The 15998-nt window shown below is 42.2% G+C and overlaps 1 protein-coding gene across 1 annotated transcript in view; it reads right to left on the bottom strand.

Annotated features, from left to right (window-relative positions):
* Window positions 1–15998, bottom strand: part of LOC126343367 (vasopressin V2 receptor-like) — a 710799-nt gene that overhangs the window by 112516 nt on the left and 582285 nt on the right. The window lies entirely within an intron of this gene.

Raw genomic sequence — 15998 nt, 5'->3', positions numbered from 1 at the left:
GATGTTAAGTCCCATAGTGCTTAGAACAATTTTAAACCTAGCTTCAGACGACACAATTCTGAAGGTTTATGAAAACATTTGTTTGTGAAATAGGTTGACTTTCACCGATAATAAAAAATTTCTGTTTCAGAATTAGTATTTTTAAAACAACGATCGTATGTGACATAATTACCTCACTTCGTTCAAAGCAATAGCTATGCTTGTGCTGTGCTCTGGTGTTTGTTGTACAAAGCATGTTGTTTTGGTAAATGTGTCCACTCACGATTCATTTAGGAGCTGAAGCACACTGAAAAGAAAAAAAGACACCCAACAAAAGAATGATCCCAATAGGACGGAAATAGATAGATGTGACTGAATGTACAGACAAACAAATGATTACCATTACAGATAAAATGGGTGATTTATGCAAAGGAGAGAGCTTCACAAATTGAGCCAGTCATTAGCACACTGGTCAGCATCTGTCCTTTATGCAAGCAGCTATTCGCTTTGGCATTGTTTAATAGATTTGTTGCGTGTCCTACTGAGAGATATTGTGCCAAACTCTGTACAACCTGACACGTTAGATCATCAAAACCCCGCTTGAAGGGCCCAGTCTCTAATGCAGCAAAACGTCCTCAATTGGGGAGGGATCTGGTGACCTGGATGGCCAAGGTAGGGTTTGACAAGAGCGAAGACAAGCAGTAGGAACTCTCACCGTGTGTGGGCGGGCATTATCTTGCTGAAATATAATCCCATAATGTCTTGCCATGAAGGGCAAGAAAACGGGGCGTAGAATATCGTTGGAGAACCACTGTGCTATAAGAGCGCCGCAGATGACAACCAACGGTATCCCGCTATGAAAAGAAATAACATCCCAGACCATCAGACCTGGTTGTGGGGCCGTATGGTGTGCCACAGTTAAGTTGGTTTCCAATCGCTGTCTGGGGAGTCTCGAGACACGTCTTTCTTGGTCATCGATCAATGAAGACGATTCTACTGCACTCAATGAGTTTCTAGCCCACAGATGTGTCTCGAGACGCCCTGGACAGCGGTGAGGTAACAATATGGCTGTCGCCCGCCATACGGTCCAACAGCCGGCAGTAACGGTCTGGGATGCCATTTCTTTTCACAGCAGGTTGGTTGTCATCTGCGGTAACCTTACAGCACACCGTTACGTCGACAATATTCTACGCCCCGTCTTGTTGTCCTTCATGACAAACCATTACGGGCTTACATTTCTGCAAAACAAGGCGCCACTCACTTGGCGAGAGTTTCTGTTGTTAGTTTTCGTGTTTGCCAAATCCTACCCCTTTCAGCAAGGTCGCCGGATCTCTTCCCAGCTTTCCAAAGTTTGGAGAATTATGGGCAGGGCGCTCCAAACACCCGGGGAATTTGAAGATCTGATGAGCCAATAGAACATAATTTGGCACGATATCGCCGGAGAGGACATCCAAGAGCTCTGCCGCTCAATCCCAAGCCAAAGAACTGTTTGCTTGAGGGTCAGAGGTGGACCGACGCGTTACTGACTTACTCAATTTGTGAAGCTCGTTCTCTTGAATAATTCATCCATTTTTTTGTGAAATGGGAACCATTTCTTTGTCTGTACATGTACGTCAAATCTTCCGATTTCCGTCCCATTCGGATAATTCCTTTATGGCGCACTTTTTATGTCTTAGAATGTAAGCATGTTATATCGGATAAGTGCTGCGATAATTCCCTTTGCTGCGTTTCTCGGTATTGCTGCATCGAGAGGAAGACCAACTGTCTGATCGAAGTACTGGCTTCTAGAATTCATCAATGTTTTAGGAAATGATACCTTTGTTCCTGTAAGAGTGTTCACCGATGAAGCTGTTATTAGTGGATAGGTCGAGTCCTAGGATAGAAACAAGAACAGTGTATCAACCGGATGCACCACGATTTCGAGCCCTGTCTGTACTGTACAAGATGGAATTCTTTATTAGCCCAGTCAAAGGGCTCATCTAAAAGCGCCTTTCGAAGTCAACCGTCGAAATTCTATGTAAGAGAACAATAGGAAAGCTCTGGTACCTATTGTTGAAGCTAAGAGCAGATCGGGGTGAGATGCCTGAAACTGGCATTTCCGCCGGCTCTCAACAGATCGCGACACCAATCTCCACGGCAATCGCTAGCTGTAGTATGGGGCGAAGGCAGCTCTGTGTATCGCTGTGGTAATTGTTTCTCCTCTTTGGAAGCAACACATACAAGATAAGAGCTCAAACTGGCTCCTTCTTAATAGTGTACAGCTAGTTTCAAGAGCGTACGAGCGTCTGAATTATGTAGTAGAGCCAAATGCTGCACATGTTGAGTGTAGAAGATACTTTGTAGTTTAAGTTGCCATCCGCCGTTGTCACACAACAGCTATGTTGTGCCAGTCACGGTAAGTGGCACCTCACCCCGATCCTCGGGAGATACGCCACTGTTTTCTCGGGATAAGATTCCGAGTCTTATCCCTCAGGTACACAGGCTTTCTTTTCATAGCAAATGCCTTGAACGTATGTTAAAACATCAAACAGGGGTCAGTCGTCTGAAGAATCCTTACAAATGGCTATTGAACATTTAAGGATTGATTATGAATCAAAATAAGAATAATTTCTAACTGAAGTATTAATTTACCTAAACATTGATGACTGAATTATACTTTTTTAATTCCTCAAACTTCTGTCAGTGATGAATGACTATCACATTATAATTATTGTTATTATTTTCTGAGACCAAAATTTTTTATATCACAATTCGTATTTTTATTTTCAGCATGCCTCTTAATTGTAGGCTTAGGCACACTTAATATATGTGTACATTCATTTATGTGTACATTCATTTCATAGCCTTGGAGAAGAGAATGAGAATTGCGCACTTACGTAAGACAGTTGTAAATGTGTGGATTTCCACCGACTGGAGAAACTCTTCGTAGGCTGGTATTCCAGTTTGCAGAAAGAAATGGAATTCCTCATAGATTTTCTAAAGAAAATCACATGGCAGGTTGGGACTGGTTACAGTCCTTTCTGAAACGTAACCCACAGCCAGCTACGAAGAAGCTACAAGGTATCTCTATTGATAGGTCTATGGGAATGAATAGAGAAGCTATTGCAGCATATTTTTCTTTACTTATGGATGTCTTAACAGCAAAAGGGACCGATGACCTTAGCAGTCTGGTCTCCTTAATCCCACAAACCAATCAATCTTAACAGCAAATTCTTTACTGAATAAGCCTGACCGCCTGTACAACATGGACGAAACTGGATTTCAGATGAACCCTAGGCCAGACAAAGTGATAACAGAAAAAGGTTCTCCTTCTTCGTATCAAGTAACTTCCCAGGAGAAAGGGGAAACCATAATGGTAATCACTTGTTGCTATGCTGAAGGCAACTTCATTCCTCCATCGTGCATTTTAAAAGGTAAAAGAAAGAAGTCTCAATGGGAGGATGGACTTCCGAATGGTTCGATTTTAATTATGAATGAGAGATCAGGGTAAGTCAACTCTGATATATTCAAGGATGAAAGACCACTTTATTCCCAGGAAACAACAAGGAAAAGTAGTTCTGCTTCTCTATGGGCACACCTCACATTCTACTGATCCAGATGTGCTTGACCTTGCAACAGTAAATGATGTGATCATGATTTGTTTACCTCCGCATTCAACACACTACCTTCAGCCTTTTGACAGGAGTGTTTTCCAATCACTGAAACACGCTTTTTATAGGACAATGCGAAACTGGACATTGTGTCATCCTGGACGTAAAGTCTCAAGAGCACATTTCCAAATCTTCCTCAGCGAAGCCTGGAAGAAAGCTGCAGGTCCATCGAATGCTCAATCTGGATTTGAAGCTTGTTTCTTGTGCCCATACAACCCGAAAAGAATTCCAGAGGAGGCATTTCAAATTTCTGAGCTGGTTGCTACTGGTGTGGCAGACAAGAATGCAGGGTATAACACGGATTGTAGAGGATGTGCTCAGGTTGTTCTCCCACAGAATGGCAATAGAAGACTTGAAACACAGGTTGATAATGAGCCGATGCCCGGAACATCGTTCGAAGAAAGTGCTGAAATCTCCTTGCAGTATAACTGTCATCTCACCTCGATGCCTGGGGTGAGATGCCTAAACGACACTGTTCATAAAAAATTAAATACGCATTTAATTACTAACGGTTTCGTAACGCCAACTGGCCTTTACATACAAAAATCTCGTCAGTGACCAATATATATCAGTGTTGATCCTAAATCCCCAATTCTAACTCGCCTTTTGATCCTCCAAACCTTGAGTATGGCATCTTCCCGGGATGTACTCAAAATGCTAAAACCGCGTATTAGATGAATCCAGTCTATACATTTAATATTACCAGAATTTTCCTATCGAAATGCGTGTAGCGCTCGTAACAGCGTCTTCTCCACAGTAAATCATATAAAGTAATGACGAAACACGTAAAATTATATTGTCTGATTTATCAATCTGGACGGAAAATTCAAGGAGATAAAGGTGATACTGAAAAAAATCGAGGAGTTATGTAGAATTTTTCATTCAAACCAATATTTAAGGAGCAATAACTAATTTTCTGTAACTCAAAAATAAATCAGAAGAATGTAAAATTCACTACATCATCCGCAAAATGATAATATTACAAAAAAATATGGAGTTGCCTCATTTAAACGAATCGCGTTATTCGCTAAATGCACAGCAAAAGAGGATCGCAGCTTCGTCTCAGTTCGGCTTATAGCGCTACATGGCGATTATCGACAGTCGAAAGTGGGATAATTTTTAAAAATACATTATCCGCCCGCTTTCAGCAAAACCTGGAAGCCTCTCACACAGCAGATTTTTCCGACATCCGTTAACAGCTGCCTTTTCTGGCTGCAGGAGGCTGATTTTAACGTTAATTAGTAGCTTAACGATTGGCCAAAAAACGAAGAAGGAAGAGTAATTTTCGTTGTCCATACTTTCTGCAGGTGACATTTCCAAACGCATAGAAAAGTCACCCTGAATAATAGAAGTCTCATAAGTTTTCTGTGCACTCGCTCTCTTCACACACGATGAAAGAAAGATACAGGAAAACAAATGGTAACAGTAAATTGAATGCCAAGTAAAAATGAAATAGGAAGGCCAATGGTAATAGTGTATCGAATGCCATATGCCACGTAACGTATTTGTTCAGCAAATACCAATGATCACTTGTAAGTGATTTAGATAAAATTCTGAAGAACTGACAATGATGCAGCTAGATGAAAAATTGGCTACTGTGGTCTGGAGTAAATCCTTCGATCATCTTGTGCTAAAGCTAAAAATGAATTTCTGCATTACCAGCGTTACGATGTTGGAATGGACCCTCAACTTTTTTGTGATTACAATAATCATTATGAAAAATGGTCTTAATTCCTCAGTTTTAACATTTTGTTGACAGGGAACAGCAACTTTAATTAAATTTCTTAAAGCGTTTATTAATGGTTCTGTCAACTAAATACTGCAATTGTTGAGAGAACCATTAATAAACGCTTTAAGGAAACCGTCTTACGTTGAAGGAGATGGAAATTTATTTATTGATGACCGGTTTCGGACTGCAGCAATAAATGTCAGTCTTGCGTTACACCAGTCTTACAAGTGGAAAACTGGCCATGAAATCGAAAAGTGTGGTAGCAGATAACATGGCCTTTACATGTAATCATCGCTAACTGTCAGAGCGAGTTTGGGGTTCCGCTCTGACTGTTGTAACGTGAGACTTACATCTATGGCTGATTTGATAACGGACAAACAGTCCGAGACCAGTCATCATTAAATATATGTTCATTCTCTTCAACGCAAGACGCATTTCATAACGGTTGTTGTAAAAATGAATTGCTTGAAACAAACGACTGAATGAAGTGATGAGAGCAGGAAAGATGTTCTCTGATTTACCGAATGTTTCATGATTTCCAGTCATGAGAAGAGTCCGTGGAAGATCATCGTTTTTATGCGAACGGCGACATACAAATTCTGTGCCAAACATCGGTATTCAACCTTCCCTAGATAGCCAACAATATCAATAAAATATGTGTTGATCGTCTTTGCGACTGTTTCGTTTTCATTCCTGCAACTAACCATTGGAAATTCTAAGGGATAACCGAGTTAAGTAGACAGTTTCGTTATTTCAGTGACAAGAGGCCAAACATAGCCCTCTCCGTGGACGTATCTTAACTTTACAAAGGAAGGAAGGAAGGAAGGAAGATTAGTATTTAACGCCTCATTGAGTGCACGGCCATTAAAGACGGAGCGCAAGCTCGGATTACAAAAGGATGGGGGTGGAAATCGGCCGCGCCTTTTCGAAGGAATTGTCCTGGAATTTGCCTTAAGTGATTCACGGAAAGCACAGAAAGACTTAATGTGGATAGCCAGACGGGATATGAACCATCGTCCTCCTGAGTGTCAAGTGTGCTAACCACTGCGCCACCTCAATCAGTTTAGCTCTGCGATAGTACAACGCCAGACCCAAATACTGCTCGAGCCGAAAGTTCTCGTACCACCTATGCGGCAACGACGCACGAGCAATTACTGCGTCATTACGCTTTATCTTCAGCGCTATCTTTCGGAGCAATGCAGAAGATAAACCGGCTGATTACACACAAGTTTCACGCAGCATTCACGTGAAATTCGGCATTGGCTTTATCCCGCGTCAAAGATCGATTCCTTCTTGCAAACAGGTACACTACACGCTCAGAAATTTTGTATTGGCATCTTAACGGTGCTGGGTGCAATAACAACTAACTTCTTCGTAGCATCTTTTCTGGTATTCTGGTAGACAATTTTTAGTTCTCGATTGTTCCTTTATTTCGTTTATGCTGACTTTTAGAAAATCTTGCCTCCTGGTCTATGTTCCTCTTAACAATAAAATATGTTAAGTTCTTGTATTAGTTCGTTAGAAAGACGTGAGAACTTATTAGGGAAGATATAACATGTAATTTGTTGCGTTGGTGCACGGTTTTTGTCCTTCAGATGGCCGGATATTGGCGGTTAATGTCTCCTTATCTCTGTGTTCCTGCCTCATCCTGATAACGCTCTTTCCGAAGGCAAGACTTTGAAATGAACTCGGAAAAAGCTGTGGGCTTACAGTGCACAGATGCACAACAATGAAATCGATGCGATTTTTTAATTTATTAATTCGGGTTGCAGATACGACATCGCTACGGAAAATTTGTACTATTCACCAGCGTACATCATACAGAAATAGGAAAAAATTAGACATGGTATACATTCTAAATACTGAAGCAAATCCTTGTCCAGCTCTTCATGGTATTAACACCAAGTGAACAAATAACCCACGAATAGTCTGAATCCTACCGCTTTGACACACTATGTGATCTGGTAGGTTATTTGGTGCCAATTTAAAAAATAACGTTCATAATGTGACTTATTTGCGAGGAAAGCAACTCCCTACCAAAAGTATTTGGTGCGCTGCGCTTATAACTGGGAACTGACCATCTTCGACAATTATTTCAAATTATTTTAAGTTCACTAATTAGTTCATCACCTTTTTTATCTTACACAACTGCGTTATACTTTTACTTATATTTGTGCGCCTAGCGATGAAAATGTTAACACAAGACGGTATCTTCTACATTTTTGGCAACATGAGCTCGTGCGCAGTGGAGCCCCACGTACCTCGTGACGAATGTTGCGTTAAAAATGTTTGCCCCAGATTTAAATTTGTGCACAAAGTTTACAGTAAAGTGCATTAACAGCGTAAACGTATATTTCTTAAAACTGTGACGTAAGTTATGCAACTAAGTAAACAGGTAGGACAACTTGCAAAAATGTTTTAAATCACGTTGTTTATAAAAAGAAAGGTGATGGCTGATTTCTATCTAATACCAAGAGGGAAAGAAATAAACTTATTTACTTTAATTTAATTTCAATGCGTTAAATATGAAGCATCAGATAATTAAGATAACACATTCTGCGTCACTTTTAAGTCAGCAGAGACAAGATAAAACCATAGTAATGTGTACATTTGCAGATTTTTATATACATGTAAAAGAAAATAATAGAAGCTAATCTGTTTAAATGTGGCTTTCACATTGGGTTATATCTTGTTCATATTCGTGTGATAAATACGATTAAGAGAGATGCCTTAAAGTATGTGCAATGCAAATACGACTGACTTTCAATTTTTGGGATGTATCAGATCACATTTAAGGACACTAAGCTTTTGGAAGATTACTATCTAGCTCAACCCATTATGGTACAGTACCTCACGGTTACAGTCTGTAGCATATATTAGGAGTAACAAAATTAAAACGACAACTCTCTGGTACTATTTAGGAGACTGGCGTGACTGTCTATATTGCATTTATTTTCGAGGAAACGGCACTATCGAGTTTCATACTGTTTATAACTGAAAGAGTTTATAATATTCAGTTAATTTTGAAAAGATTCCCAATTGTGAAACGGTCTTTCATGAAAAATAAACTGAGTCATTTTCCCTACAGGGACAAAATTATTCGATAGTTTGCACTATGACGTTCAGAACGAGTCGCATTACTAAGATTAAGTACAGACAAACTGGATGAGGCTTATCGGCTAGGAAGGGAAAAATATGCTGTCAGAATTTTTAATTTTTTGGAGGTATTATACACTGCCGAAAAAAATTGCAATGCCAAAACATAATTAATTTAGAGTAACGAAATTTCGGGAATACGTTTGTCTAGTAACATATTTAAGTGATTAACATTACAAGATCGCTGGTAAATGCAAGCGAGAGACAAGTCATTGCAAATGTCAAGTGCTGGTACATTAATAACTGGTGTAACCTCCAGAATGTTGAATACGAGCACGGAAACGTGAGTGCATTATGTTGTACAGGTGCCGGATGTTAGTAGGCTGCTGGAGTTCCATGCCTGTTACACTTAGTCGGTCAGTACAGACATGGTTAACGCTATTTGTTCTTTGTGGATGAGGCTCGAGTTGTCGTCCGATGATGTCTCATATGTGCTCGATTGGAGACAGATATGGTGATACGCTCTGTACAGCAGCGGTATGTGACCAATCGTTATCTTGTTGGAAAATACACCCTGGAATACTATTCAAGAATGACAGCACAACAGGTCCACTCACCAGACTGACATACAAATTTGCAGTCAGGGTGAATGGGATAGCCACGAAAGTGTTTCTGCTATCAAACTAAATCGCACCCCAGGCCATAACTCCAGGTGTAGGTAGTGCTTAGCACTCAGACAGGTTGGTTGCACTCCCTCAACTGGCCTCTTCCTAACCAACACAAGGCAGTCACTGGCGCCAAGGCAGACCCATATTTCATGAGAGAACATAACAGACCTCTACCCTGCCCTCCAACGAGCTCTCGCCTGATGCCAGTTAAGTCTCAAATGCTGGTGGTTTGGAGCCAGTGGAATGCACGTGTGTCTCGGAGCTGTCCTTGAAGTAACCGATTTGTAACTGTCGTGCCAACTGCTACACAAACTGCTGCACACCAGACGCATTACTACACGCCAGAGCCATACACCGAACACGGTGCTCTTCCCTCTCGGTAGTGCCACGTGGTCATCGGAAGCCTAGTCCTCTAGCGACCGTACATTCTCGCAAACAACGGCTGCCAGGAATCATGTGCTGTGGCTACATTCCTGCCAAGTCTTTCTTCTCGTAACCCCATTACACGACCTCGTTCAAACACAGTGAGGGTTTGATGATGGCGCCTTTGGGCTTGTTTAACATCAACACACCACGTTCAGTCTCAAAGGTAAATAACGCTCAAAGCTGTTACAACAAGTATTCAAAACAAGGCTGATTTGCATCCTAATAGCGGCGCTACCAGCGCCACTCTTATGCGACTGGCGCAAAATTTGAATAGACATCATCATTCATATGTAAAAAACACACGTTCCAACGTCCATTTATGTCTCATAACTCCTCCTTTTTAATTTTTTCGTCAGAGTGTTTTGGAACTTGGTATATGGATTTCTCAATTTCATAAATTTTTGTTATTACAAAAGATTTAAGCTGTAGTGAATTGCTGAATCAATTGTTAAATACTTTTTAATTCTAAATCTAAATGAATAAAATCTATGATCTATATTGAAAACCTCGTTGTAGACACAGTTTCTTAAAACTGTGTTGTGAAATAGTTATTTCTTTAGTTATTCATTGGAAGTTTATAAAGCTGAAGGGATTGATGATAGTTATAAGGCTCGAAAATCAACCTATTCTTGCACCCTACAGGAAAATTCTTATTAACCTATCCCATAATGCTATACTTGCTATCGACGCACCAGTCTGATCTTGACTCTGAAAGCTTAAAGGTTTCGGTTTATAGGTTCATCGAGCTCTAAGTAATTTATAAGGCTAAATAATTATTATTACTACTGTTTTCATTGTGCTAGTTAATTATGCTTGTACCAAGGTATTATTTTAGACGTCTTGTCTTTAGACGTCGTATATACTTAAAATATAGATAATATTGTATAAATTAAACTGAGGTTAGATAGAGTATCCCTAAAGGGATAACCAAGCGCTTCAGAGTAGACCGCCGATTATGTACGCGTTAGAACAACAGTTGCATGAACAAGAATAAAAGTTTCCAGAAGACGACGGACAACCTGTGCTGAATGCTACAAAAGTACACAACTTGAAGGAAGTGTTAGGGAGGAAGCTGAACAGGTCGACTCCGTGTTAGGTCAGTTAAACTTACCGCGAAAAGGAGGAGTAAGGCTCTGTTGAGATAAACTATAGGTACAGATTTGAGGTTGCAAAGAACCTGGGTGGACTAGGCACTCAATAAAGAAGGTGATTTGAAATTCCTGCCTGGAGGGGTCGCAGAGTAGAGTTTGGAACGAGCAGAATTCCTGAGGGCAGCATGGGGGGCGGGGGAGAGTTGCAGCGACGTCAGGGCGCGTTCCTCACATAGTACAAGGAGGGCGCCTCCAGCATTCTTCCTGTGTTGGGTTAAGGCGCCTGGCGTTCTCCGCGTTAATGTTAAGGTCTGGAAGCGGGCGCTGATCTCTTGGACGTCCAAGGCAGCTGCCAACATTCGTGATTCGTTTCATACCCCTATTTAAATAACCTACTTGGGCATCAAAATCGCCGACGACAACCAAAGTAGAGAAGCTATAAAATGCTTATGGACAATAGCAAGAAAAGTACTTCCGAGAACGACAATTTTAGCACAGAGTACACATTTAAGTTTCAGGAAGTTATCTCTGAAGATATTTGGCATATAGCCTCGTAGAAAAGTCAAATGTGGCTTACAAACTGTACAGATAATAAGAGAATAAATGCTTTCGAAATGTGGTCTTACAGTAGAAAGCTGAGTATTATATGGGTAGATCTCAAAACTGATGAAAAGGTACTGAATCAGAGTTTAATGGCATTGTCTGCACCAAGAGATAATCTGAGTTCATCAACGTCACTTGGAACGAAGCCTCACGAGGGAGGTAGAACGTATGTCTAAATGAGCTCTAAATGTTAGCATTCGAGCAAAACATGTCATCAGTGTTTGATAAATATCCAACAGATAGTGTAAGTTCGTTTTGCTCCAATAGAATTTTTTAATCATGTCATTGTATCGATACAAGCACCATTACGACCATAACGAGTAAACTTCCAACCATTTAGCTTTTTCCGTAATAACATTGCATCATAACCGTTGGCAACTCATAGGCACTTGTCTTCTCTCATGAGTAAGGAGGCGCGGCATAGAACACACCAAACTATACGCATACTCCATCTAGTGGGTGTATTGAGAACAAATGTTGTGAAGTGGCGGTAACATAGGAAGTCACTGCAACGTGCTGCCTCCTCGTGGCTAAAGTTGCAACTAATAATGTTGTAGAAGTTTATGAACCATCTCTGTGAAATGAAGGGCTTATTTCAATAGTGGTATAAGTCCATTTTTCTTCATATTGAGATACAGAGACCTAAAGTTAAATGAGCGCAAAAAAATCTGCAGTTGAGATACCAGAAATATTCAAGCATATGGCTTCTTGCTAGAGAAGAACCTTTCTTTCTGTTTGTTTGGTTCATTAATTTCAGAAGCATTATATACAGAAAAGTGGAGGAAATGGACTTGTACCACTATTGAAATAAGCCCTCCAAATATGCAAATATACAGGTTGGTTTGTTGATTTGGGGGAGGGGACCAAATAGCGAGGTCATCGGTCCCATCGGATTAGGGAAGGATGGGGACGGAAGTTGACCATGCCCTTTCAAAGAACCATCCCTGCATTTACCTGAAGCGATTTAGGGAAATCACAGAAAGCCTAAATCAGGATGACGGGACGCGGGTTTGAATCGTCGTCCTCGCTAATGGCCGGGAGTAGTGGCCGAGCGATTCTAGGCGCTTAAGTCTGGAACCGCGAGACCGCTGCGGTCGCAGGTTCGAATCCTGCCTCGGGCATGGATGTGTGTGATGTCCTTACGTTTAAGTAGTTCTAAGTTCTAGGGGACTGATGACCTCAGATGTTAAGTCCCATAGTGCTCAGAGCCATTTGAACCAATTTTGAACCTCGCGAATGCGAGTCCGGTGTGCTAACCACTGTGCAACCTTGCTCGGTTGCAAATGTGTACTGTTCAATTTATTTTGTTAAAAGGGTTATGTTATTAAGAATATTATAAAATTATATATTTCTCATTGTAAGGGGACATAGCTGCAGTATTAAGGAATATCTTGTAGGAAATCCATGCGGATGTATTGGCGACATTATATCCTGCCTGTTTTTTCAGTAACTGTAATTCCAAAACGGTAGAGCGTAGAGTGTCCTAGTTCAGGGCTGGTGTCCTGAAGGCGTAATGTGTGTGTGTGTGTGTGTGTGTGTGTGTGTGTGTGTGTGCGCGTGTGTGTGTGTGTGTGTGGTGTTGATAGAGCAAATTACCCTTGAGAGCGTCCGAAGACAATGGTAGAATGCTACAACTCTACAAGTAGAACAGGTAAACAAATACGTGTCATTATCCAAGAAGAACTGGGCTCTGTTTTATTACAAAATATGTGCCAGATGTGTTGCGGAGTGGTGGGCTCTGCAAAACTTCAACATACATGGTACTGGCTATTTGTACGAAGGAGGAAGCAGTATTATTCAAGGCCACAAAAGCGTAAGCTGCGAAGTGCATTTTATGGCAGCAGTTTTGACATAGGCTAGGATATAACTCACCACACAAGTGGAAGGCTTAAGGTTACTTTTGTATGTGCTTTTGTGTAATTTGGACTACTTAGAGGGAAGCCGTAATTGAGCTGTGACAACGAGTCTCTATTCTTTACTGCTGAGCACCTGCTGTACGCGATCGTTTTGAGTCTGACAAGCACGGTCGTTAAAGCAACTGACATTCCTAATTAGGTAACACCATAAACGGACGGGGATAATGCATGTTGCGTTTTACTATAGTGCAATTTTAGAAGCAGAGTCGTGTATCGAGTAGCAATAGGTAAATGTTTAATTATTTTGATTGCAGAAGCAGCTACACCTTTTGTAGAGGCATTCCAAAACCAGGGAAAACGAATATCATTATGGCCATTTGGGGGTTTGAACCTCTTTCCTTCCGGATGAGGATCCATTGCACTAACCACTGCGGCACCTCCCGCTCGGTACAGGAGCAGCCCGGGCTCGTAATTTCGTTTTCATAATTACACCACCAACGTGAGCAGTTTAGCATCATAGGAGAATCACAGACCTGCTTTTGTCTGGTTCGGGTTGACTTTTGAAAGAACGAAGTCCTGTCTGCCTGTCCTTAGTTTATGTGTCGCCCTTCAGTACGCACATAGAGTCGTTGAGCTGCTTAGATGGTACACGAGGTAGTTTCTCGGAGGTAAATAGATTCAGCCAGAGATGTTTAGTCAGGCGTCGCCTTAGCGTAGAAGGTATTAGCTAAGTAAGGGTTTAGCAGCCCGCCCCGTTGGCCGTGTGGTCTAACGCACGCACTGCTTCCTGAGTGGAAAGGCGAGGCGCTCCCCGGCGTGAATCCGCCCGGCGGATTGATGTCGAGGTCTGGTGTGCCGGCCACTCTGTTGATGGTTGTTAAGGCCGTTTTCCATCTGCTTCGGCGAAAGCGGGCTGGTTCCCTTTATTCCGCCTCATTAATACTATGTCGGCAATTGCTGCGCAAACACATTCTTCACGTACGCGTACTCTATAATTACTCTACCACGCGAATAATGTGGTTACACTCTTCTGGTGTGAGGCGTACCCGGGGGAAAGGGGGGGGGGGGGGGTGGAGGTGGCTGTCCACTGGGGGCCGAACCGTACAATAACCCTGGGTTCGGTGTAGGGCGGCGGTTGGGTGAGTGGATTGCTGTAGCCTGTTGTGGGGTTATGAACCACTGAGGGCTCCGGCGAGGACACCAATCAAAAATATTTGACGCTGTTCTTTTCCTGGGTTTTGTCAGGTGGCGATCCTTCTGCAGCGGCTGGGGCAATTGTCATTGGCAGCAGGCTTTCAAGGGCCTAAGGACTGTAAAAGGTGTAACGCAAGGGTATAGTACACATTTACAGAGAAGAAATAACAATATATACCAGACTAAATTTGGAAAACAGTCGAGAGCGTTCGGAATCATTTGGTGTAGAGTCTTCAGATCACTGTCAAATGCTCGAAGTGAGCACTGCTTAACAATATACCACATCCAGCGTTACCCACGCTAATGTGCTTCAGGTCTGACCAAGTTTGGCACGGTAGTTGAATGTTGAACCAAGAGTGGAGCGAAGGTTACGTGCCAAGAAACTGTAGTGGCAAGCTGTGGTTATCATCTGTTAGGGCGCTTGAACTGTCTTCTCGCACTTACAGACAGTTCACACTGCATCTGGCTCAGACACAGCCGGTGTCGCTGACTGCACTACTTCAACTGACCTTCTGCTGTCAGCCACTAACAGCACGCATTCCATTTAATACACACCCTTAATGTTTCGGTAGTGTTGTCACTGCGTTTTATCCAACCCTCGTATACTGTAAATAACAACAAGACTCAGATGAGGGATTAGAATTCAGGGTTGAAAGATATCGATAACAACGTACGCTGGCACGCTCTCATAGCTAAACTCTGCTATACATAAGGCAAAAACAAATGAATGTCCTAACGTAAATAACGCATTTGCTGAAGTGCTTGTCCTCGCCCCAAAACAATTTGCTCACTTACCTCCAGGGGTCATACAGGGTCCAGTCACATTAATGTGACCACCGTCTATATTCGACGTCAACGAGCAATGACCATTCACAGACGGCAGGTGGCAGCACTAGCTGTGGAGGGTATATAGAGAATGTTGGATGGGATTGGAGGGGGGGGGGGGGGACGTGGAAAACAGTGCAGTTGTTGTAATGCGGAGACAGAGTGATTTATCTGACGTCCTAAAGGGCATAATCATTGACTTTCATGCCAAGGGAGCTTCCGTGGTTAAAGCCTATTGTGGATGGGAAAATGGCGCTGTACAAAACAGGTGCGGAGGTAACTGTGGGTCACGAGGGGCTGTAGATGACAGCAGTGAACGACGGCTGCGGAGATGTGTATGTGTGAATAAACGTGCAACTCTTGGGAAACTGATCGCCCAGATGAACAAAGGGAATATTCCTGTGTGTGGGCCTCTGCAACAGGCTCGTGCACTCATGTTGAGTGTTGTTCATCGGCGCCGGCCGGTGTGGCCGAGCGATTCTAGGCGCTTCAGTCTGGAACCGCGAGCCACTACGGTCTCAGGCTCGAATCCTGCTTTGCGCGTGGATATGGTTCATGTCCTTAGGTTAGTTATGTTTAAGTAGTTCTAAGTTCTAGGGAACTGATGACCTCAGATGTTAAGTCTCATAGTGCGCAGAGCCATTTGAACCATTTGTTCATCGGCGATGAAGGCTGGAATTTGCATATCGGAACCACAACCGGAGTCCACTGAGTGGTGACGGGAGGCCTTTTCAGATGAAACACATTTTATGCTTCATTAGGCAGATGGCCGTTGGAGGTTGGCGTGTATTGTGTGAGATGTCAAAAAGCAAACATACTGCAATGATATTATGCTCCGGAGAATGTTTTTGTGTTATTCTCTGGGGATCAAATGGTTCAAA

This window comes from Schistocerca gregaria, chromosome 1 (genome assembly GCF_023897955.1).
Source record: "Schistocerca gregaria isolate iqSchGreg1 chromosome 1, iqSchGreg1.2, whole genome shotgun sequence".
Taxonomy (NCBI): Eukaryota; Metazoa; Arthropoda; class Insecta; order Orthoptera; family Acrididae; genus Schistocerca; species Schistocerca gregaria.
This window is presented reverse-complemented; position numbering and strand designations above follow the sequence as displayed.